The sequence below is a fragment of the Gorilla gorilla genome, chromosome 6 (assembly GCF_029281585.2).
Source record: "Gorilla gorilla gorilla isolate KB3781 chromosome 6, NHGRI_mGorGor1-v2.1_pri, whole genome shotgun sequence".
Lineage (NCBI taxonomy): Eukaryota > Metazoa > Chordata > Mammalia > Primates > Hominidae > Gorilla > Gorilla gorilla.
The window spans coordinates 51,656,924-51,680,617 of NC_073230.2; the positions used below are offsets into that span (position 1 = coordinate 51,656,924).

At 43.4% G+C, this 23,694-nt stretch overlaps 2 long non-coding RNA genes across 2 annotated transcripts in view; both read left to right on the forward strand.

The window, feature by feature from the left end:
• The window catches only part of LOC109027847 (uncharacterized), a 53,698-nt gene that overhangs the window by 3,948 nt on the left and 26,056 nt on the right, over nt 1-23,694 (forward strand). The window contains exons 2-3 of the long non-coding RNA XR_004069200.3: nt 787-897; nt 1,618-1,707. This is a non-coding gene — a long non-coding RNA (uncharacterized lncRNA). The remainder of the gene's footprint in view (nt 1-786; nt 898-1,617; nt 1,708-23,694) is intronic.
• On the forward strand, nt 9,997-15,338 carry LOC134758918 (uncharacterized). Its single transcript, XR_010134667.1, has 3 exons — nt 9,997-10,048; nt 14,203-14,354; nt 15,084-15,338. It is a non-coding gene; the product is annotated as an uncharacterized lncRNA (long non-coding RNA).

The following is a 23,694-nucleotide window of genomic DNA, read 5'->3' on the forward strand; positions in this document are numbered from 1 at the left end:
GGACACGGATGAAGCTGGAAACCATTATTCTGAGCAAACTATCACGAGGACAGAAAACCAAACACTGCATGTTCTCACTCATTGGTGGGAATTGAACAAGAACACTTGGACACAAGGGAGGGGAACATCACACACCGGGGCCTGTCATGTGGTGGGGGGCTGGGGGAGGGATAGCATTAGGAGAAATACCCAATGTAAATGACGAGTTAATGGCTGCAGCAAACTAACATGGCACATGTATACCTATGTAACAAACCTGCACGTTGTGCACAGGTACCCTAGAACTGAAAGTTAATTAAAAAAATTATTATTTTTTAACTATAAGAACATCATGCACTAAAAATAACAGGAGCAATGGGAAAAATAGTGCTGGGAAAACCACACGAAACCTGTGGAACTGTGTAATCAGAGTACTCACAGAAACAGTAACACTCCTGATGAAAGTACTTGCACGGTTCTATGCAGGAATTGGCAGCTGGAATCTCAGGCAATCAACCGTTTGCAGCCTTCACCACTGGGCTTGTGCCTCAGTTGAAGGTGCTGGAGGGCATGCTTCTAATCATCACTAATCTACCACTTTAATAAGGAAGCTAACTTTTTCACAGCTTTTTCATCAACACTTGTAGCTTTGCCAAATGGATATACATAACAGAAAACTCAGTGGTTCTCTTTTCCTTCCCGCCTCCCTCCCTCCCTCCCCCCCTTTCTCTTTTCTTTTCTTTCTTTCTTCCTCCCCATCCCTTCCCTTCCCTCCCTTCCCTTCCTTCTTTTTTTTTTTTGAAACAGGGTTTCACTGTCACCTAGGCTGGAGTGACATCATCAGAGTTCACTGCAGCCTCGATCTGCTGGGCTCAAGCCATCCTCCCACCTAAGCCTCCCGAAGAGCTAAGACCACAGGTGTGCACCACCACCCCAAGCTAATTTTTGTATTTTTAGTAGAGACAGGGTCTTGCCATGTTGGCCAGGCTGGTCTCAAACTCCTGGGCTCAAGTGATCTGCCCGCCTCAGCCTCCCAAAATGCTGGGATTACAGGCATGAGCCACCATGCCTGGCCATGACCTAGTGGTTCTTGAAGTCTTTAAACCAGCCTTCACTTGCACTAAGAAAAAGTACTTCGATGCACTTTTAATTTTTTTTAAGTCTTCATTATCATGCCTCTTCTTCTTTCATTGTGAGAAAATTTGTGAGATCTTTTTTTTTTCTTTTTTTTTTCTGAGATGGAGTTTTGCTCTTGTTGCCCAGGCTGGAGTGCAGTGGCGCAATCTTGGCTCACTACAACCTCTGCCTCCTGGGTTCCGGCGATTCTCCTGCCTCATCCTGCCTCAGCCTCTCAAGTGGCTGGGATTACAGGCGTCCACCAGCACACCTGGCTAATTTTTTTTTTTTAAGTAGAGACAGGGTTTCACCATGTTGGCCAGGCTGGTCTTGAACTCCTGACCTCAGGTGATCCACCCGCCTCAACCTCCCAAAATGCTGGGATTACAGGCATGAGACACTGCGCCCGGCCATGAGATCATTTTAAAACATTAATGTACTGGGAAGAATCAAATATGAACTACAAGATGTGTTATAAACATCACTCCCTTGTTTACTAACTGTGTATGAGCTAATTTGCAGCAAGGATCAGGCATTGTAACAGCCTCATGAAGTTGTGAAGATTAAACGAAGTGACACATGTGAATCATTGAGGACAATGCTGGGCAAATAGTAAGTGCTTAAAAAGTTATTTTGATTATAATCATATTTGTTTAACCAGTCCCCTCTTAGTTTTCCTGCTCCACTTGGAACTACACACCACTCGAGAACCTATTTTTCGAGTTTTTCCTATTTTCACAGTGGTTAGCTCAGATCAGAGCCTTCAGTAATTTCTCTCAGGCCTGGAGTTCTTGGGACTGATTATGTGTGAGAATTTACAAATATGGATTCACTTACAAAGTCCATTCCTGTGTAGCATAGTTTGGCTTTAATTTAGAAACGTTTAGCTTCATTTAATTTTAGGAACAAGTATAATGATAAAACAAATACATCTCGAATAGGTGCAGCCCTCCAGACTATATACTTTTATTTTCAGAATGATAACTTCAAGGCACCTAGATAACTATGAAACAATAAAAAGTTATATTATTTATTGTGTTTTCTCAGGGAAGGATGGGCATTGACTGTCTTATAGGAATATTCTTTTTTTTTTTTTGAGACAGAGTCTTGCTCTGTCACCTAGGCTGGAGTGCAGTGGCATGATCTCGGCTCACTGCAACCTCTGCCTCCGGGTGCAAGTGATTCTCCTGGTTCAGCCTCCAGAGTAGCTGGGATTACAGGCGCGCCCTACCACGCCCGGCTAATTTTTGTATTTTTAATAGAGAAGGGGTTTCACCATGTTGGCCAGGCTGGTCTCGAACTCCTGACCTCATGATCCGCCTGCCTTGGCCTCCCAAAGTCCTGGGATTACAGGCATGAGCCACCATGTCTGGCAGGAATATTCTAAAATATAAAAAGAAACAAACTTGGCATATTGGTTAACCCTGAGTTATGGATAAAGTTCAAGTTGAGAAATCTTGCCTTTCTTCAAGCAGTTTAATTACTCAAGGTAGAATCTCTTTAATAAGTAAAACTATATTTATTAGATTTTCAAGGAAATATTACTTGTGCCTCATAAACGGCACTTCACTGATATTTTGAAAAAGCTACTATATCTTAAACACTATAAATTTTCCTAAATTCCCCTCTTTTGAATTATTTTGGTAACAACAGCCATGACAATAGAAATAACTAAGATTGCTCTCATGTTTGCTGTGTGCCAAGGCCCTGTGATTCACTAAATGAACTCAATGCTAAAATTGTCCTTTAATCTGGACTTTGCCTACGTATGTGAACTTGGCACTGTGTTAAAATCAAACATTTGTGTCGTTAGGACTTTTTTTTTTTTTTTTTTGAGACAAAGTCTTGCTCTGTCACCCAGGCTGGAGTGCAGCGGCATGATCTCAGTTCACTGCAACCTCTGCCTTCTGGGTTCAAGTAATTCTCCTGCCTCAACCTCCTGAGTAGCTGGGATTACAGGCGCGCGCCACCACGCCCGGCTAAGTTTTGTATTTTTAGTAGAGACAGGGTTTCACCATGTTGGTCAAGCTGGTCTCGAACTCCTGACCCCTCACAGAGTGCTGGGATTACAAGCGTGAGCCACCGCTCCCGGCCAGAACTTTTGAGAGGAAATTTACAAAGGTAGTTATTGGATAAAAGCGTGATAGAGTAGTTAGCACCAGGTGGCGCTAAAGGACTGAAATTGGAAACGGCTACGGTATTTGGTCCTCTTACCTGAGGGCCGGGGAAGGGCGATGCTCCTGGTTTAATGGCTGTGTTACAGGAAGGAAGGACAAGCATTTGCCTTCCTATGCCCTGTTACGAACAGATGCTAGGATTGCGCCTGTCACATTGTCTAGTTTCCCTCCCTGGAAAGTTGAACTCCCTAAAGGTATGACTGACACAGTAAGTAACCTTACTGAGGTCTCAAGTGAACAAAAGACCCCATGGTTTTTCTAAAGAAAAGTGAAAACAAATATCACATGAAATTGCTTTTTGGAATGCGTTTAGTCTTGCTCTCACCTTTGTAGGTATCCAGGAATGGAGATTGGACAAAGGCAGCCAAACGAGAAAACATCTCCCAGAATTCCTTGCCTCGGGAGTAGACAGTGCAAAATCCTTCCCACCAGTTTGGGGTTTATTATTTAATGCACTTCCCTTTTCCTAGACATTTCCAATGTGCTCGTAAGTGTTTTTCTCTCTGGCTGGATAAAATCTCAGAATGGAGACCATAGATATAACAATAAAAATAAAATCCTTCCACCGGCTAAGGGGATAGCAGGAGAAAGAGCAGGAAGTGAAGTAAAAAGCCTCGCTGCAAGTAAACGTAAAACCCCGGGAGCCTGGGAAACAGAAGCTGCCAAATTAAAGAATGGCAACAGTTCCTGCATGGAGTCAGGCACAGGGGAGGCTTCTTCCTTGGGCAGAGTTACTGGGACATTGAGAGGGAGGCTTTATGGAAAGCGACTTTCGGAGGTAGATTGAGAAAGAAAAGATGTTTAAAAAAGTGCCTGAAATTTCTACCATCAGCTCTTTCTTTTCTGAAAGTCAAGTCTACTAAAAGCCAGACCAATAGCTAAGTATCTTGCTCAATTTACATAAATCTCTTGCAATACGCATCACTACGGGCCATTTGTGATACAAGGTTTGGGCCAAGTAATTCACCTATGTCAGCAATCCACCAGCCAGTCTAACCCAGTCTGACCCAGGCATCCACATAGAGCGAGATGTCGCTGCCATTCCCTGTTTATGGAATTTTTCTGCTGTCTTAGGGAGGCTGATCATGGAAACTCCTGAGTGCAGTATTCCAAGTACAGTAGCACCAGGAATTGCACTGTGGGCTTAGAATGAAGCAATTTATCCCTTCTGTCCCCACTCCATTCCCTCCTTATTTCAAGGACCTCCATGAGACAAGGGAGAGAAGAAGGCAGTGGGAATGACTAAGTGTCCCAATGTCTCTGGCTTAGTTCTAAGCATTTTGCTTCACGTAACCTGGAGATCAGGTCGTTCCTTGGCCAACCGGGAGAGGCTTTCTCCTCCTAGGCCTTCTGTGTTTGTTTCATTTATTTCAACATTCTCATGTGAAACCATTAAGGCATTTTGCTGCTAAATGGAATTCATTCAGCCTGTAAGAACTGTAAGATCAAAGAAGGGGTAGTATTAGTTTTTCAAGAGTTGATCCTAAGGTTGGAAATGTGGTGATGAGGCTGGGTGTAATGGCTCATGCCTGTAATCTCAGCGCTTTGGGAGGCTGAGGTGGGAGAATCACTTGAGGCCAGGAGTAACGAACATAGTGAGACTCTGTCTCTCGAAAGAAAAAATATGCAAAAATTATCTGGACATGGTGGCACACACCTGTATTCCTAGCTACTCAGGAGGTTGAGGCAGGAAAATCGCTTGACTCCAGGAGTTTGAGGCTGCAGCGAGCTATGACCATGTCACTGCACTCTGGCCTAAGTGACAAAGCGAGACCCTGTCTGAGGGAAAAAAAAAAAGTGTTAAAGAATATCTCTTCTTTCCGCAGATAGCCAGTGATTCTACAGGAAAACATACTCCACATTTCTAGGTTTTCATTTATTCAAGCCCTCAAAAGGATTCTATAAACATGGGCTCATCTAGACTGAAGTATAAATAGGTTTAAGATGGGAAAATCACATGGAAAAATGAACATGGTATTAGGAGACAAACATGAGTCTTGGTGTTGCCGCTGATGTGCTGTGGTGTAAACGGTTTGGGTGTCAGTTTCTCAGCAGCAAAATGAATGTAATGCAAGGCAGGTGTTGCCCCCACCTTAGTCAGCACTGGGAAAGAGGGATCACTTGCCTATATTGACAGCCCCTTACTTACTGTCCTCAGATCCAGCCTTTCTAATGGACAGGGGACTTTGCATTCACCATGTGGTATGTGTACTTCTGCTCATTGGAACTGAGCTTGCAAGCTCTTCCCTTTGGGTCTGGAGAGCCCCTGGCACTCTTTGTTTATTATGAGGAGCAGAATGACTGGACAACACCAGCTCAGTTCCAATGAGTAGAAGTACACATACCACACAGTGAATGCACCGTAGGCGAAGCCGTTTCCCTCGTGGTGGTCATGTCTGCCAGGTTATTATTTTAGCAGCCAGTCCCTTCACACTTTTGCACAATGGTTCCCTTTGAGGCAACTTGCTATTAGATGGTTACAAAGAGACAGCATCACACTAGGGCGGCAGGTCCAGAAAAGCACTCTGAGTATGTCGTCCTGAAGTGGTTGTGATCAGCTGCCCTCTCTAAGTCTATTGGGTTAAATAGCCAGGGTGAGGTAGCATAGGCGCTCCGGAAGAGGTGAGGTGATCTGGACTTTGTGTCGTGTCTTGGCAAAGCTGCTGCAGACAGTGTTGAAAGGAATGTCTTTTATTCTCCTTTCAAAGGCAACTTCCTTCTGTGTCAGTAACCTCTCTGACAAGGGCCTTGATCTTTGTGGGCACTTCTCCCAGAGGAGATTTTGGGAAAGATTTCGAGTGGCACCAACCCATATGAATTAATATTGTTCTATAGACTACCACTATCTGGGAGGAGATCTGGGGCTGGAAATTGGGCAGGGGCATCCCAAGGACCCCCAGGAACTCATGCCTCACTTCTGTCCACACAGAGTCCTGTAGAGTGGAAGCAGTTACTGTTCTCAGGGGACGGCACAGGTGGCACCATCCATGTGGGATTAAAGGGTTCTTAGAAAACATCGAAGACATTAAAGGGATCACTACAATTTAAAATGGCATTTTGATAGTTTGATAGATATATTCTCTGGTTCTCTTAATAACTGTAAAGTCTTAAACATAATGTGCTATTTAAAAATTGCCACATTCAAGCTGTTGTCTGTGTGTGTGCGCGCGCGAGTATGTGAGCGAGAGCAGGCTTGCACATGCACGCACGTGCTTAATGCTCACTTAGTATTGTCAAGCTGTTTGTATTTTAATGAATGTATTTGTAATGGCAAGGGACATATTACAGATGCATTTTTCCTTCAGTTACCAGAAGCTTTTAAGGAGTCAGAAAATTTGAACTAATAGAGGTAATGTTTTATGTAGTCCCTCAGTGCATCTGTTGAACATGTAGTCAAAGGAGTTCATTGAAATAAATGCTGCGGTTGAATTTTTAACAGCGGCTGCATAAATATGCAGCCATCTGTAACCTTTATGCCCGTGGGAGCCAGGAAAATGATCTGTATAATTAACCCCTTGATTGATCTGGTCTTTCAGCTGTCAGGGTGGGAGGGCTGATTCCCACACAGAGCAGGATGTACCCATAAACTCAAGGTGGCTGAATATTTTTTGGGGGAGAAGTTTCTTTGGAAGCACTAAGTGAGCATTCATTTGACCGAATCTTTAAATGATTCTGTCTCCCTCAGTTTCTCAGTCTCTGCTGAAGGGTTGGGAAGAATGGGGAAATCATCTGGGATCTCTGATTGGTCACTCGAATTCAGTAGGTGTGGCAGGTAGAGTTCTGAGATGGCCCCCACGATTCCTACCCCCTGGTGTACACACCCAATGTGGTCTCCTCTCCTGAGGGTGAGCAGGGCCTGGGAATGGGATGGGACGTCACTTTCTTGATTTGGTTATATGGCAAAGGTGATAAGAACATCAGCATTATGTTAAGTTACGTTACATTACTTTATGGCTCCATCTTAGCAGAGTGGAGAGATTCAGAGCAGGAAAAACTTCCTACTGGCCTTGAAGGAGCAAATGGCCAGATTATGAAGAAGACCACGTGACAGGGAGTGGCAGGTGGCCGCTAGGAGCTGAGAATAGGCCCTGGCTGCCAGTCAGCAAGAAAGTGAGGACCTCAGTCCTATAACCACAAGAAGCTAAGTTTTTCCCATGGCCAGGGAGTATGGAACCTGAAGCCTCTGGGGAGATTGCAGCCCTACCTTGATTTCAGCCTGAGGACATCCCAAGTAGAGGATCCAGTAACTGTGTCCTGACTCCTGATCCATGGAAACTGTGAGATAATACATGTGTGTGTTTCGTGGTAACCTGTTATGCAGAGATAAAAAACTGAAGCAGTAGGTCTGGGGTGGGACCTTAGAATTTGCATTTGTAGTAAATCTTCAAGTAAGGCTGAGCTGCTAGTTCGGGGCCACACTTTGAGAACCACTATTATAGTTTAACTTCCCCTGGCAGTTGATTTTATCTGTGATATCATAAATGGACATGCATTGTATGATTCTGGAATGTAACAAACGTTAACCAAAAGGGATTTAGCAATATGTTTTAAGCCACAGCTAAATATAAGCCATATGGTTTAAGCCTTTAAAAATTATTTTAAATGTGGTGAACAAAATTAAATACAATATATAATATTAGAAAAAGCAATTAGAGGCCAGGCTTGGTGGCTCATGCCTGTAATCCTAGCACTTTGGGAGGCTGAGGTGGATGGATTGCTTGAGCCCAGGAGTCCAAGACCAGCCTGGGCACCACAGTGAGATCCTCTCTCTACTTCTTGTGAAAAAGTGTGAAAAAAAAGAAAAAAAGAAAAAGCAATTGGAATCAGGGCTTACAAAATGAGAACAGGAAAATAACAAAGTGAGGTGTGATGCTAGCATGCAAAATGCAAAAATCACTCTTAGTTCTCACCTATGTAAGCAAAAGAGACTTAATGATTAATTGCCATTTTGTTTGTGAGAATCAAACCCCATTTATACTGCTTATGAATAAACTTTATATTGTAAACATACCTTGATTAAAAATTAAGTGATGATTTAGAACACCACATAAACTTTCTAATTTCCACCGTGATAGAGTGAGAAAGATGGGACACCCTTTTGTGATTATCCAAAATATTGGCAAATTCTCTGGCATTGCTGAATATATATGGGTAATAACAGCACTTCATCTGTAGGTAGAAGAATGGGTCGTGTGCCTCTAATTCTGTGCAACTATCTTCAACAATTTTTCCAACTCTTTTTGTGATCAAATTCTGTCTGTCTCCCTCTCTCCCCACTCTCTCTCCCTTCATCCTTACTTGTTTTTGTTGAGTAATTTTTGAAGTTAAAACATGCAGCTCCATTGAGATTTTCCTAGCAGAACGAAACAACTAGAGCTTTGCTTAATCCTGAGGCATTTTACTTCTCTCTTAGTAATCTTAGTCCCCTCTGGTATGATTTGGGCTTACTGCTGTGGCTCTATTAGCTGAACCATCTGGATTGTTTTTTTTTTTTAAATTTAATACTGTACCTATCATCACCCAAATATGAAAGTTCTGCTCTCTCCAGGCACCTCCATATCCATATAAGGTATTTTATGTAGCCATGCCAGGGGGACCCAAGGAAAAAGATATTAAACTTGATTTTGAAGCTATTTCTGAATGTTGCTTGGTCTAATATCTACCCTGCTCAGGTCTTTTGGAATAGAAAGTGTGAGTATGAGTGTGAGTGTGGTGGGTGGGACTGGGGCAGCTGTGAAGTGAAGGGTAGTCATAATCACTTGCAATGGGAGAGAGGGCCCAAGCCAGCACTGTGGAGTTGTTTCTACTGCTGGGGTATATATTGCGTTCTTTTATTCGGAGCCAGAGGCAGGTACCCGACTAGGATATTTGTTCAGCCCTCTTGTAATGGTGACTTTATTTTTATAACTCTTTTTTTTTTCTTTTTGGAGATGCAGAGATTCTTTTCTGCAGCTCAGACACCAGCCAGAAGGTAAGCATCCCTGGACCTTTAATTCCATGGTGGCACCCTTGCTAGATGCTGTTTCATTAGCAAATGAGACTTTGCACGCGCCTGCGGTCTTTTCAGAGCCACATATCTCAGTCTGGGTGTTAAATTAGTAATTAAATATTTTATTCTTCTGGGTAAGATAGGGAAATAAGAAGTATGATGTTTTTTATTATTTTATTATTTTATTATTTTTATTATTTATTATTATTATTTATAATTTCCTTCCGTTTTAACTTTCACTATTCTCCCTCATTAGCAAAGCTTTTTTTATTTTGTTTTCTTCTTCTTCTTTTTTTTTTTTGTGGGGGTGGTGGGGACAGAGTCTTACTGTTTCCCAGGCTGGAGTGCAGTGAGTGGCGCGATCTTGGCTCACTGTCACTTCTGCCTCCCAGGCTCAAGTGATTCTCATGCCTCAGCCTCCCGAGTAGCTGGGATTACAGGCACGCACCCCACGACAAGCTAATTTTTTGTATTTTTAGCAGACAGAGTTTTGCTATGTTGGCCAGGTTGGTCTCCAACTTCTGTCCCCAAGTGATCCGCTTGGCTCGGCCTCCCAAAGTGCTGGGATTACAGGTGTGAGCCACTGTACCTGGCCTCATTAGCAAAGCTTTCAAACAAATAAAAACTTTGTGTTTGGGACAACTCCTAGGGGCTGGGGAATCACAGATAAACTTGACCGACCTGTGTATGATTCTTCTGTGTAGAACCTGTAAGGTGGTTGGAGCGCTTGTGATGCTCTGTTTTGTGGATTAGAAGATGGAGGTACAGAGGCTTGTCATTTTCCCAGGTTAGTGATGATGACATTGGTCTACATTGCTAGTCTTCAGCTGTGCAGCCACCTTAGACAAAATTATAACCCAAATACTGTATTTCTGCTTTTCCTTGTGAATGTCAGTATAAGCATACTAGGTGAAAGACTTACCCTAATATTTATGGCTTAAGAATCTGAATTGCATTTCCACTCTGGAGCAATTGTGGGCCCTTAATAGTCATGCTCTTTCAAAGTGCAATATTTCTGGAAAGTCTATATTCAAATTGTAAAATATAGGCCAGGTATAGTGGCTCGCACCTATAATCTCAGCACTTTGGGAGGCCATGGCCACAGGACTGCTGGAGTGGAGTTGGAGTTTGCAGTGAGCTATGATTGCACCACTGCACTCCAGCCTGGGCAACAGAACAAGAACCTGTCTCAAACAAAAACAAAAATTAAAAATATTGTGTCCCGGCCAGGCACGGTGGCTCACGCCTGTAATCCTAGCACTTTGGGAGGCTGAGGCAGGCAGATCACGAGGTCAGGAGTTCAAGACCAGCCTGACCAAAATGGTGAAACCCGTCTTTACTAAAAATACAAACATTAGCTAGGTATGGTGGCATGCGCCTGTAATCCCAGCTACTCAGGAGGCTGAGGCAGGAGAATCACTTGAACCCAGGAGGCAGAGGTTGCAGTGAGCGGAGATCATGCCACTGCACTCCAACCTGGGTGACAGAGGGAGACTCCTTCTCAAGAAAAAAAAAGAAAATATTGTGTCCCAAGAAATTTATTTATTAAACAATGGTGTTTTGGGTTTTTGTTGTTGTGGTGGTGGTTTTGTTGTTGTGGTGGTGGTTGTGTGAGCAGTGGTGCAATCTCAGCTCACTGCAACCTCCAGCTCCTAGTTTCAAGCAATTCTTGTACTTCAGCCTCCAGAGTAGCTGGGACTACAGGCACCCACCACCATAACTGCTATATTTTTTTTTTTTTGTATTTTTAGTAGAGATGGGGTTTTGCCATGTTGGCCAGGCTGGTCTCAAACACCTGACCTCCAGTGATCCACCTGCCTCCCCAAAGTGCTGGGATTACAGGTGTGAACCACTGCGCTGGCCAACAATGGTGCTTTGAAGGCAAGGAGTGTTAGGTCTATAGATGGCGGTTAATAGAGATTGTAAGCTCTACTGATAAGTTTTGGGTTCTGATAAGCCCAACTCATCTAATGGATGGAGACACATTCTCTGTTAGAGGGACTTCTCTGATAATCTCTCTTGTCAGCACTGCTCCAGGCTTGCCAGGTTGTTGCCACTGGAAACATAGAATTGGCTGGTGAAGAAGGTTGGGGTGGGATATTGGAGTTGTGAGTTGCCTTTGGAGTGTAGCTCTGAGGTTTGGAATGAATTCATTAATTAGTCTTATAAATGGCCTGTTTATCCATGGGCACATTCTATTTTTAACCTTCAGCCCAGTGTGAAATGATTTTGGAACATTTATCCAGGAATAGCTTTAAGAGCTTTGCTATAAGGAGACTGCCTGTGGCTTGGCGGTGGTTCGGCCTGGAGACCAGCACTGTCTAGAATACTTCTGAGCTCCTTCTGAATGAGTATTTGACTACATGGATCGAAACAAGCCAGCTCAGTGGCTCCTATGCAGGGATGGAGATGATCCAGGCTGGACCAATCAGCTGGGAACTAAGGGGAAAGGAAAGGTTGGTATCCAGGAAAACAACTTGGAAGCAGGTAGGGAGATGTAACTTCATGAAACCAGCCAGAGATTTCAGCTCTTAGCCCATGCTGGCATTGAATAGGTGTGAGGGAGAGACTATGTATGAGAAGCGACATCTCAATTTAATCTCTCCAGGGCAAGGTTTCCTGAATTGTGTTGTGCCAAACATTAGAGTTTCTCAAGCTATTAAGACTGTTCCAAGATCAAGTAAGCTTGACAAACTCTCTATATGATGTTCCTGTTTGGAAATCAAAATTCTTCTGAATAGAAATCTAATTACTTTGCTTAACTGACCATTTACTTCACTAAGTTGACCAAGAAAATACCTTTAGCTCTTAGTTAGCCTGCATACCAAGAAGATGTATGGATGTTCGATGGGTGACTCATCCTGTAATCTTGTGTTTTACTTCTCCTTGTCTCTAGATGAGTCTGGTGATAATAGGAGCATGGGCTATTGATATGGTTTGGCTCTGTGTCCCCATCCAAATCTCATCTTGAATTGTTATCCCCATGTGTCGAAGGAGGGGCCTGGTGGGAAGTGATTGGATCACAGGGCAGATTTCCCCCTTGCTGTTCTCGTAATGGTGAGTGAGACCACTCACTCACAAGATTTCACAAGATCTGGTGGTTTTAAAGTGTGGTACTTCCCCCTTTGCCCACGCTCTCTCTCCTGCCACCATGTAAGATGTGCTTTCCTTCTCCTTCATCTTCCACCACAACTGTAAGTTTCCTGAGGCTTCCCCAGTCACGTGGAACTGTGAGTCAATTAAACCTCATTTTCTTTTTAAATAACCCAGTCTCAGTTCTTTATAGCAGTGTGAAAATGGACTAATACAGCTATGTTACATTTTTGCAAGAGCCAAATACATTAACGGTGGCAGTCACTGTTCTCTCTTTGCCCTTTCATGTTTTTGTTTTTGTTTTTTTTAAATTTCTTTTTATTATTATACTTTAAGTTCTAGGGTACATGTGCACAACGTGCAGGTTTGTTACATATGTATACATGTGCCATGTTGGTGTGCTGCACCCATTAACTCGTCATTTAACATTAGGTATATCTCCTAACGCTATCCCTCCCCCCTCCCCCTCCCCCACAACAGGCCCCGGTGTGTGATGTCCCCCTTCCTGTGTCCAGGTGTTCTCATTGTTCAATTCCCACCTATGAGTGAGAACATGCGATGTTTGGTTTTTTTGTCCTTGTGATAGTTTGCTGAGAATGATGGTTTTCAGCTTCATCCATTAAATAAGATCCAATGAATCTTATTTATAGTGTTTGTTTTTCTAAAACAACGATTACTGATTAATTTTTTATTAGTTGGGGAATTTCAAATTAATGATATTGTGATGCTTCTGTCAACTGATAGATGTTCCACTTTTGTCACTAAATATTCAGTACTGTGGCAGGGCATGTTAGTTTAAGGTGCTTTGAGAAGCAGATGCGAAGTAAGCACTAAAAGTGTAATGACTTATCAGGAGGAAACACCTGTGTGAGGGAAAACAGAAGGCTCTGAATAAAGCCGGGAGAACCATCAGACCACAAAGCAAGTCTGATCCTGTGTGAAGAAGGGAAGGAAAGGAGGAAGGGAGGGTGAAAATGTTCAGCACAGTTGTTTGGGTGTCTTTGAGGCAAAGTTGTTTGTTAGGGGAGCTCCATGTCTCCCAGGAACAGGCCTACCTTAGTATTTCTGTTGCATGGAGTTGTTGGCTATAGCAAGCCCATAGGAAGTATGACCTTGGCCATAGCCTTGAAGTCATGAAGGATTTCAGAGCACAGCAGCTGGGGTCCTTATGGTTAAGTAAGCTCCCTATATGAAGATCTGTGAGGTATAACTGATGCCTGAGTTGTCTTCACCAATGGGTGACTCTTCTAGTGGAGCAGGCTTGCTAGAATACTATTTGTAGGAGGGACTAAAGAGCCTCTTAAGGAAGAACTCATCAAAGGAAGGGATGGTCCGGCCCAACGAGCCAGGCACAGACACACTCGTGATGGGGGAGCAGTTCTGAGTAGGGCTTCCTACCTAGCTCTCAGCTCCGCCTCCTGGCCCAGTCCCAGGGAGGAATGAGGAGACCAGAAAGCCACAAGTAACAAACAAAATAGCTGATTAATCTAAAATTCCTGGAAGACACAAGCAGCAGCATTTTCATATTCTTCTTCTTTTTTTTGAGATGGAGTCTCACTGTGTCATTCAGGCCATAGCACAGTGGCGCAATCTCAGCTCACTGCAACCTCCGCCTCCCAGGTTTAAGCAATGCTCCTGCCTCAGCCTCCTGAGTAGAATACCTGGAACTACAGGTGTGCACCACCATGCCTGGCTGATTTTTGTATTTTTAGTAGAGACAGGGTTTCGCCATGTTGGCCAGGCTGGTCTCGAACTCATGACCTCAGGTGATCTGCCTGCGTCTGCCTCCCAAACTGCTGGGATTATAGGCGTGAGCCACCATGACTGGCCTCATATTCTTTCTAATAGAGACAACACAAAAAGAGAGAGAAAGATGCTGTATTCTTCCTACCTGTGTCCCAGAATCCTGAACAGCCGCCGGTGTGCAGGTCCTGGTGGGAAGTGACGTTGCTGCAGAAGTTGCAGTGCTGACGAGGAGGGCAGCATCCCTCAGAGAGAAGGTAGAGGGAGTCTGTGAGAGAGACGGCAAGGGGGCTGGGGGGTGGGGGAATTGGTGCAGTTCAGGGTGGTGTGGTAACTGCCTCATAACAGGACTTCTTGATGGGCGACATGTGATATTCCCTCTCAGAGATAATTGTGGCTGGAGGGCGAGAGTTCTGAGGGGCCAGTGGGGTAAATGCTTTTATTTAGAATTAAAATCAGTTTAGGGTATTGCTCAAGGACTCTGTATTATCAGGTTGGGCGAAGTTATGTCACAATAACAAATAACCCCCAAACACAGTGGTTAAAACAACAAAGGCTTATTTCTGGTTCACATTACTTCCATGGTGGGTTGGCTAAGGGCTTTGTTCCACTTCATTCCTTTCTTCACATCAGGACCCAGTCCAATAGAGCAGTCACTTTCTGGAACATTGCTGGTGACCTGGCAGAGGGGAAAGAGAAAGAACATGAGGAAGCAGAATTCGACTGTAAAACTTTTGCCTGGAAGTGACACGTGTTACACATCATTGGCCCTAACAAGTTACATGGTGGCACCTGAGTTGAGTGGGGTGGGTAGTTTAGTCCCCCTGTAGGGTGCGGCAGAGAACATTGGTAAAGAGTAGTAAGGTCTACTCCAGCCCCTCCTTTGTGGGCTCCACCTCAGCTTCTGGGCATTGACAGGAGGAGGTGAAAGAGGAAAGTGGTGCATGCTCAGCCCTCTAACCATGTGGTGTCCTTTGCTTCCTCAGGACACCACAGAGAGTCCCTACCAGCCAGGAGGCTCTCACCAGATGCGCCCCCTTGACCTTGGACCTCCCAGCTTCAAAAACTGTCATACAAGACACTCTGTCTTGCTCTCTTGAATTGCCTGCTCTGGTGGAAGCCAGCCAGCTTCTGCCGTGTCATGAGAACACTCATGCAGCCCTGGGAAGAGTCCACGTGGTGAGGAACTGAGGCCTCCTGCCAACAGCCAAGTGAAAGCACCATCCTGGAAGAGGACCCTCCAGCCCTCATTAGGTCTGTCAAGCCTTGAGATGAATGAACCAACACTATGAGTGTAACTTCACGAGAGGCTCTGAGCCAGAACCACTCAGCTAAGCCACAGTAACTGTGAAATAATCATGTATTACTGTTTTAGGCCAGCAAGTTTTGAGAGAATTTATTATGTGGTAATAGATAACTAATACAGTTGTGCTTGTTATGTTTGGTACTCAATCATTTTTACCACCACCACATCAGCACACTGTAGTAGAAAACAAATTGTATGCATTAAACCGTTTCTTTTTCCCTGATGAATTAGGCTGGCTGTCAAGGGGAAAAGTGACCATCAGAGATTTTGAAATGATCCGAATGATTCCATTAAACATCACTTATTAGTCTGCTAGGACTGCCATAACAAAATAGCACATACTGGGTGGCTTAAACAACAGAACTTCATGTTCTCACAGTTCTGGAAGCTGCAAGTTCAAGATGAAGGCATCAGCAGGGTTGGTTTCTTCTGTGGCCCTGGTTTGCAGATGGCCATCTTGCTATGTTCTTACATGATCTTTCCTCTGTGTGTGTCTGTGTCCTAATCTCCAGTACACCAGCCATATTGGATTAGGGCCTACCCATATGACCTCATTTTACCTTAATTGCCCCTTTAAAGGCCGTATCTATAAATCTATAAATACAGTAACATTCTGAGGTTACTGGGGGCTAGGACTTCAACACGTAAATTTTTGGGGCCACAATTTAGCCAAGAACACAGCACAACCACATTTCCTTCTCTCCCTCCCTTCCTTTCTCCCTTTCTTTCTCTTTTCTTTTTTCTTTTCCTTTCCTTTCTTTTCTTTTTCCTCTTTTCTTTTCTCTTTCTTTCCTGCTTTCTTTCTTTCTCTTTCTTTCTTTTTCTTTCTTTCTCTCTTTCTCTCTCTTTCCCTCCCTCCCTTCCTTCCTCTCTTCTCTCTCTCTCTCTCTCTCTTTCTTTCTGAAGGAGTTTTGCTCTTGTTGCCCAGGCTGGAGTGCAATGGCACGATCTTGGCTCGCTGCAACCTTTGCCTCCCAGGTTCAAGTGATTCTCTTGCCTCAGCCTCCATAGTAGCTGGGACTACAGGTGTGCACCACCACATTTGGTTAATTTTTTTGTATTTTTAGTAGAGGCGGGGTTTCACCATGTAGGTCAGGCTGGTCTCGAACTCCTGACCTCAAGTGATCCACCTACCTCGTCTCCCAAAGTGCTGAGATTACAGGTGTGAGCCACTGCTCCCAGCCTATCATTTCATGCAGAGCATTCAACTGGAAAAACCCAGTAATATATCTTATATTATAGACTGTCCTAATTGTTCACCTAAAGGTCTGAACACCTTTTTTATTTAATCATATTAAACCAGGTTCTCTTTAGAAGACTAAAAAAAAGAAGAAGGCAGTTCTACCAAATTGTTTCAGGCATCTCTCTCCTCTTCTGCTATATGAGTATAATCATGCTAAGCTTATTTCTACTTTAAGGACATTACACTAGCTGTTCCTTCTTCCTAGGGAACTTTTCTCCCAGATATTTGCAAGACTAGCCTTCTCCTGTCACGTAGATGTCAGCTTTCAAATCCCGTCCTCAGAAGTGTCTTTTCTGTTTCTAATCTGCAGTGGCCTTGTCCCCCCACTCCCAGCTCTCTTGTTTCACCATCTTCTGTTTTCTTTGTGGCACCATGTCTATCAGAAAACATATTCTATCTGATAATTCTGGTTTACTGCTTATGTATTTATTGTCTGTGTTCCTTCACTAGAACACAAGTTTCGTATTTATCACTCTAGGCTTTTATTGTCAACCATGTTCGCAGGCTTTAGTGATAGGGTAGGTGGATTGGAGACGGGGAAGGAAAAGGAGAGGGGAACAAAAACCAAAACTGCCTGGACTGGGCAGATGCCAAGAACACCTGGGGCATGGAATTAGGAAAAGGAGGTTTGTAGGTTTGTAGACGAAACACTTCTGAAGGGCCACAAGATGTGTGACAATAAGAGGGGAAAAGAACAACACTTTTAAAGAAGTGCTATTGGGTGTGTTTATGTTCCTTGAGAGATTCAGGAAAAGACGAAAGTACTCTTTAATTATTTTGATTGCAGTAATGTGTATATATGACCGTGATGCCCTATGTAAAAAGTAGCCTGGATTTCACAATCCAAGAGGTAGGCCTTGTTAGAACATCGTCCTCTGCTGAAATTCTGGTTTTGTGTATCAGTCTCCATAAAGGTAGTCCCTAGAATAATACAGAATTACTTTTGGGTCTCTATAACTAAGGATTCTGGAACAGCCCCTCACTCTGCTGCCAGTGGGGCTAGACAGTACTCAGCACATAATGAGAACTGAAGAAATGTTATCTCCTAGGGAGACTGCAGTGTTCATGAGCCAGGCAGAAGGAAGATGGTATAGATGGTGCTGGGGAGGCAAACTGAGGCTCTCCCCCAATCGTAGGTCAATGGGGGAAATACTGGGGTGGAAAGAGAGGGAGGGAGGGAGAGGGAGAGGGGGAGAGAGAGAGAGAGAGAGAGAGAGAGAGAGAGGTGACTCTTATTTGAATAAAGTATTATTATTGGACTTGATCTTTTGGGAGAATACAGTGAGAAGAGAACAATCTAGAAAATGACTGCTTGTTGAAATAGGGGCAGAAAGACCTGGTACTACTCATTCCCCAACCTTTTAACTTGTAAAGAGTCATGGGTTAATATGCTGCCCTATGCATCGTAAGCGTACCCAGGGCATTTTGGTAGTTAAGTGTCAAGTAAACTGTCTGAAGGTCCGCAAATGGGATATTTAGAATGCCTGACTGAACAGATAGACCTCTGCCCAAGAGCCTGATGATGAGTAAGCAGCCACTTTGGCAGATGGCCAGGGCAAAGGGTTCCAAGAGTACCCCTGATGAGAATGTCTCATCATTTGAGATTTGAGATTAAAACTCTAAGGACTCAACTTCTTGGTGCACCTGTTTGCATCCCTGGTGGGGCAGGCCTAGAGGAGAGGGGGTCTGTCTAACACACTTAAGTCCCAGCCAGCTTTCCAAGTGGTCTTGACCAAGGACAGCACACGCATTCCTGACATGTTCACTTGTGGACCACCTTGGTGTAAGGAAATCAGGACTGGGGGGACAAACTCGGATATAGCTTTCAAGATATGATCAGGCATGAAAATAGCATGAAAATGAAAGTAACATGTTGAATAGGTGAAAGAAAATTTTATTTTAAATTCTTTTTGAATAATAGCACATTCTTAAGAAATCCCTAGAATTAAGTATTTTTGTCAATTATTTAGTAAGTGCCTAATTTGCTCTTGCTAGGGAAGAAAATTACATGGTTGTTCCTAAATTATTAAACAATATTTTCATAGCATTGACAGAGCAAGTAGCAAGGTATTGACCAGTCACCCTGCTATAGGAAAACTCTTGGGCAGCTCTGTTTTATCTTGCTAGGTGAAATTGAAGAGAAAAAGTAATTAACTCCCATGAGCTACATCTGCAAACTCTGATGGAAAGTCACACATAAAGTTCACTGTCTTTTATAAGACAAAGTAGAAAAGCTCACAAACTAATTCTTTTAAAAAATGCCTTAAATGAACTTCAAAGCTGAAATCTTATTATCATCCAAAGTTTCATTGGTCTGGCTTTGGAGAGGAAATGTAGTTTGGGGGTGAGATTTACTCAAGCTTTTCTTTATGGAATTTCATAATCCAGCCAATCTTCTTTTCTTGCTTTTGTAATTCATCTGTATATCCCTTTCAACACTTAGAACAGTGAATGACTGAATGGACTTTTTCTTAAGGTTGACTTCTTGCTGCATCCGTAAAGATGACTCTGGGGAGAAAAGAAAGGGAGAAATTGGAGTGAAAGATAAATCCTAAAAATAGCTGTCTTTTGATTCAATGAATTGGGTTTAGACTGCTATATGCTTCGTCCAGTTGCTCTTCTCTGGGCCAGGGACCTGCAATGATCGAGGAATGGGGAGATATCATATTTTGGGAGAAATTTTAACCACAAACTCAAAAAGTGAATTTCATCTTTCTTGGTATTGAGGGGCTGCCAGAAATTAACTTTTTCTTTCTTTCTTTCTCTCTTTCTTTCTTTCTATCTCTCTCCTTCCTTCCTTTCCTTCTTTCTTTCCTTCCTCCCTTTCTTTTCTCTTCTTTTCTTTTCTTTTCTCTTCCTTTCTTTCTCTCTCTCTTTCATTTTTGAGACAGAGTCTCACTCTGTTGCTGAGGCTGGAATGCAGTGGCACAGTCTTGGCTCACTGCAACCTCCACCTCCCAGGTTCAAGCGATTCTTGTGCCTCAGCCTCCTGAGTAGCTGAGACTACAGGCGCCCATGACCATGCCTGGCTAATTTTTTGTATTTTTAGTAGATGGGGTTTTACCATGTTGATCAGGCTGGTCTTGAACTCCTGACCTCAAGTGATCCACTCACCTCGGACTCCCAAAGTGCTGAGATTACTGGTGTGAGCCACCACACCTGGCCCAGAAACATTATTTAGATACAGTTTATAAAATGAAAGAACATTTATTAGGAAAAAGATGATTCTTTTATGGGCCACCTACTCAGTGCCCTTAATGTGCTAGGTACTCATGTCATGGATTTTTCACATCAACCCTTTGAATGATGATTATTTCATCCCCAGTTGATGAGGAATTTGGTACTTCAAGAGGTCAAATAACTTGTTCCAACTTTCACAGGAAGGGCAGAGAATGGCAGCTGGGATCTGGACCCATTTATCTTTAACATCAAACCATGCTGTGCTCACTTAGAAGTGCCTAGTAACAGAAGTGGTCACTCCACTGGAGTTGCTCACACTATAGTTGGAAAGACAAGGAGTAGGCACATGGAGAAGGGTCCAGAGTGCACGGGGAGGATTAAGATGCATTGAGCACCTGTTATGAAACAGTGCTAAGACCATCTTTGGAAAAAGCCCTCTCTCTCAGATGGCTAATGGGTCAGTAAGTTAAGCTGAGCAAGTTTAAGTAATTTTTCCAAGGGTCTCCCAATCAGATCTTGATTCAGGTTCAGTCTGATGTCAAATCTTATGTCTCCTGAGATGCTTCATGCTTCAACTTACAGCAAAGACCTCCAAAAAATATTGTCAAGGAACAATGTTTGTCTGTGTGCCTGGTAAGTGCTGTTGAGGTGGAAAGAAGGGAAAGGACATTGAGTCAAGTTAATTAGGAAAAGTAGAACTGTGTGAGCCAAAGTGGAGGCGGGAGCGATATAGCAGGGGTTGAACTGAGCTCTGACGCCAACGGCATGGCTATCCTTTCCATAGCCGAGAAAGCATCTCAGAAGGAGAGGGAGAGAGAGAGAGGGAGAGAGAGAGAGAGAGAGATTGTGTGTGTGTGTGTGTGTATATAGTGATTTGTGCACCTAGAGTGGACTCTGTGGCAGCTCCCCTCACAGCTCTCTAGTGGCGTCCATGACCCCCAGCCTTTTGAGTGTGACCGGGAAGCCAGAGGACAAAGAAAAGGTGGCAGGAGAGCAGGTTCTCCTCATGGAGCTCTGGGCTGTCTGCAATTCTGCCTGTGCTCACCCTCTAGGGGTTACATCTCTTTAACCCCTCACTAAACAATACTAAGGACAAAACATTCCAGACCAGAAAATGGCCCACCTGGTGGATTATGGCTGCCTTGCTAAGTTTTACTGCCTCCCTGTGGATTGTGTTATTTGGGCAGAAGTTGGTCGTTCAAAAGATTGAATACAAGTGATTCAAGTAAGTCAGTGATTTTTCAGAGGGTACATATGGATATTACTTAAGAGTGGGCAAGACCTTTCTCTAGAAACCATCTTTTCATCTTCCAGTCCTAAAACTTCCACATTTTCACTGTATAGTTTGGCGAGAAGAATAACCAAGAGCTATATGCTTTCAGAATGTTTAAGGAGACTCTTTTTTTTTTTTTTCTGAGACAGAGTTTTGCTCTGTCACCCAGGCTGGAGTGCAATGGCACAATCTTGGCTCACTGCAACCTCTGCCTCCCAGGTTCAAGTGATTCTCCTGCCTCAGCCTCCCAAGTAGCTGGGATTACAGGTGCCTGCCATCATGCACAGCTAATTTTTGTATTTTAGTAGAGACAGGAGTTCACCATGTTGGCCAGGCTGGTCTTGAACTCCTGACCTCAGGTGATCCACCCACCTCGGCCTCCAAAAGTGCTGCTATAACAGGTGTGAGCCACTGAACCCAGCCTAAGGAGACTCTTTTGAATTAGTTGCAGCTGCATCTCAAATATCTTCTTTCCCTTTCAACAGAGTTTCAAGGCTGGTTTGGTTCAGGTTTATCTGAGTATAAACAAAGGATATGCATAGTCACTGTTATTTAAGCTCTGCCATGAAACATTATTCGTCAATCAAACATTGTGGCATCAAGTTGCCTTAGAGTTGAAAAGATCAGAGGGGACCTAATCATCATTTTCAGTAATCATTTTACCGTTCACACGTTTGGAGATACCACAGCACTTACTTCAAATGCTTCTTCCTCAATACATAAATTACCACATCCCCAACTTGTGTGTACACACACACACACACACACACACCCACACACACACACGTGTGTGTGTTCTTCAACGTGTCTGCAAAAGAGAATACCAGGAGTTCTGAGAACATGATCTGAAATCTTTCCAATTGTCTATGATTTAGGAAAGTCTTGTACTTTGTAGAAGATCCTAAAATTCTGAGTTCATGGAAGACTTGGCCAAAGGAGCCAAGTTTCTGGATTTCTTATCTGGCATTCCAGTCCCTATGTTCTGCTGTGCAAAGGCTGGGTGTGTTTCTAGTGTATGAGATTGTGATGTTCAAAAATAGAAATAAGAGAGATTTTCAGCAACTGAGCATTAATATTTAAGATCCTTGTGGGAAAGGGGAAATATGGTGTAGTCAATTATAATGCCAACTTCTTCAATCTCTATTTACTTGGGAAAGGTTTCAGAGATGTGGTCTTAATTCCAGTTGAAACTGATCTTTTCATGTTTAGAGGGGACTGGATATTGACAGTTTTCTTTCCATTTGTTCAGAAGTTTTATTTTTGGCTTATGATAATCCTAGCGTATGAGTAACCATGCAAAAGAATAAACACGATTATTATGTGTTACTAGAACATATTGGTGTTTAATGTGACTTCGATACTTTCTTCTTCCCATTTACAAGCAACTGTGAGAAAACCTTCTGATAGAACTGTTTAGTCATTTACTTTATTTATTTCATTTCACAATAATTCACACATTTTTAAAGAGTGAAGATTCATGCTACTGTAATTGCACCCTGGGGCCACTAATTTGGGTGCCTAAAGGCTCAGGCTGGTCTGGCAAATTGAAGTCTTGAAATTACGTGCCTTATGTTGGCTGATATGCCATCTTTGGGTGTTGGCATCTGTTTTCTTCTGTAAGGTTCGTTTTCCCCCCTGGAAATTCCCCCCATGGAATATTGTCAACACAGACTATAGTCCAGAGGGCCAACTGTTAAGCTGGGATAACAAGGAGTTCTCTGGAGTACCAGTGCCTCTGCAGTAATGCTGAAGCTTTTCTTTTTTAAATGCTGGTTTTGAGACAATCTCCTGCCATCTTCATTTACTCCGAGTGAAGGATTCTAATGAAGTCACCATGAGTAATGAGGCTCAGTCCCATGAGTCCTCCCCTGAGGGGACTGTTTCGGCCACCTGGTTGTTAGCTGTGTGATTTCTTTGTCTTTGGTATTTGCAGGGAAAGGGCTCTGAGAAGGAGGTGAGCTTCACCTTGGCAAATTCTCTCCCAGCGAAATGAATACAAACAGCTGATGTCGTGACCCCCCTCTGGTTCCACACATTCAGCATGTTTGACACTGTTAGCAGCCATGGTGCAGGCCCAGAGGACATCAGCAAGTAGATTAAAATGCCCTTTTCTCCCAGGAGATGAGGCCTGTGTCTCAGTGGGCAGAGGCAGGGACAGCCAGGGAAGCTTTGATGGAGATGCTGCAGAACTCGCCTTTCAGGGTGTGTCTGTGGATATATGAATTATTAATATATTAAGTGGGTTTCATCTTCCTTTAATTTCCCCCTCCCAAATTCCAAAAAGCAAACAAGGAATTTGTGCTTACTTGCAAAAAGGCCAGATAACTTGGTGTTGGAAAACAACTTCTTTTTCTTCTGTTAGTTTTTGCAATGATGAGCTTATTGAGGAGACTGGAGGAGGAGAAACAGGAGAGAGACGTGTGTCTTTTAGAGCAGTTGGTGGGTGTGTGGAAGTGGAGAGGAGAGAGAAGTCTGAATCTAGGTGCCAGAACTCCAAGGTTGACAAGGTTTTCTGTGCCTGAGTAAAATAGTAGGACCACGTGCCTTCAAGAGACTGCAGGCTTGGACCACGAGGCCATCAGTGGTGACTGGAAT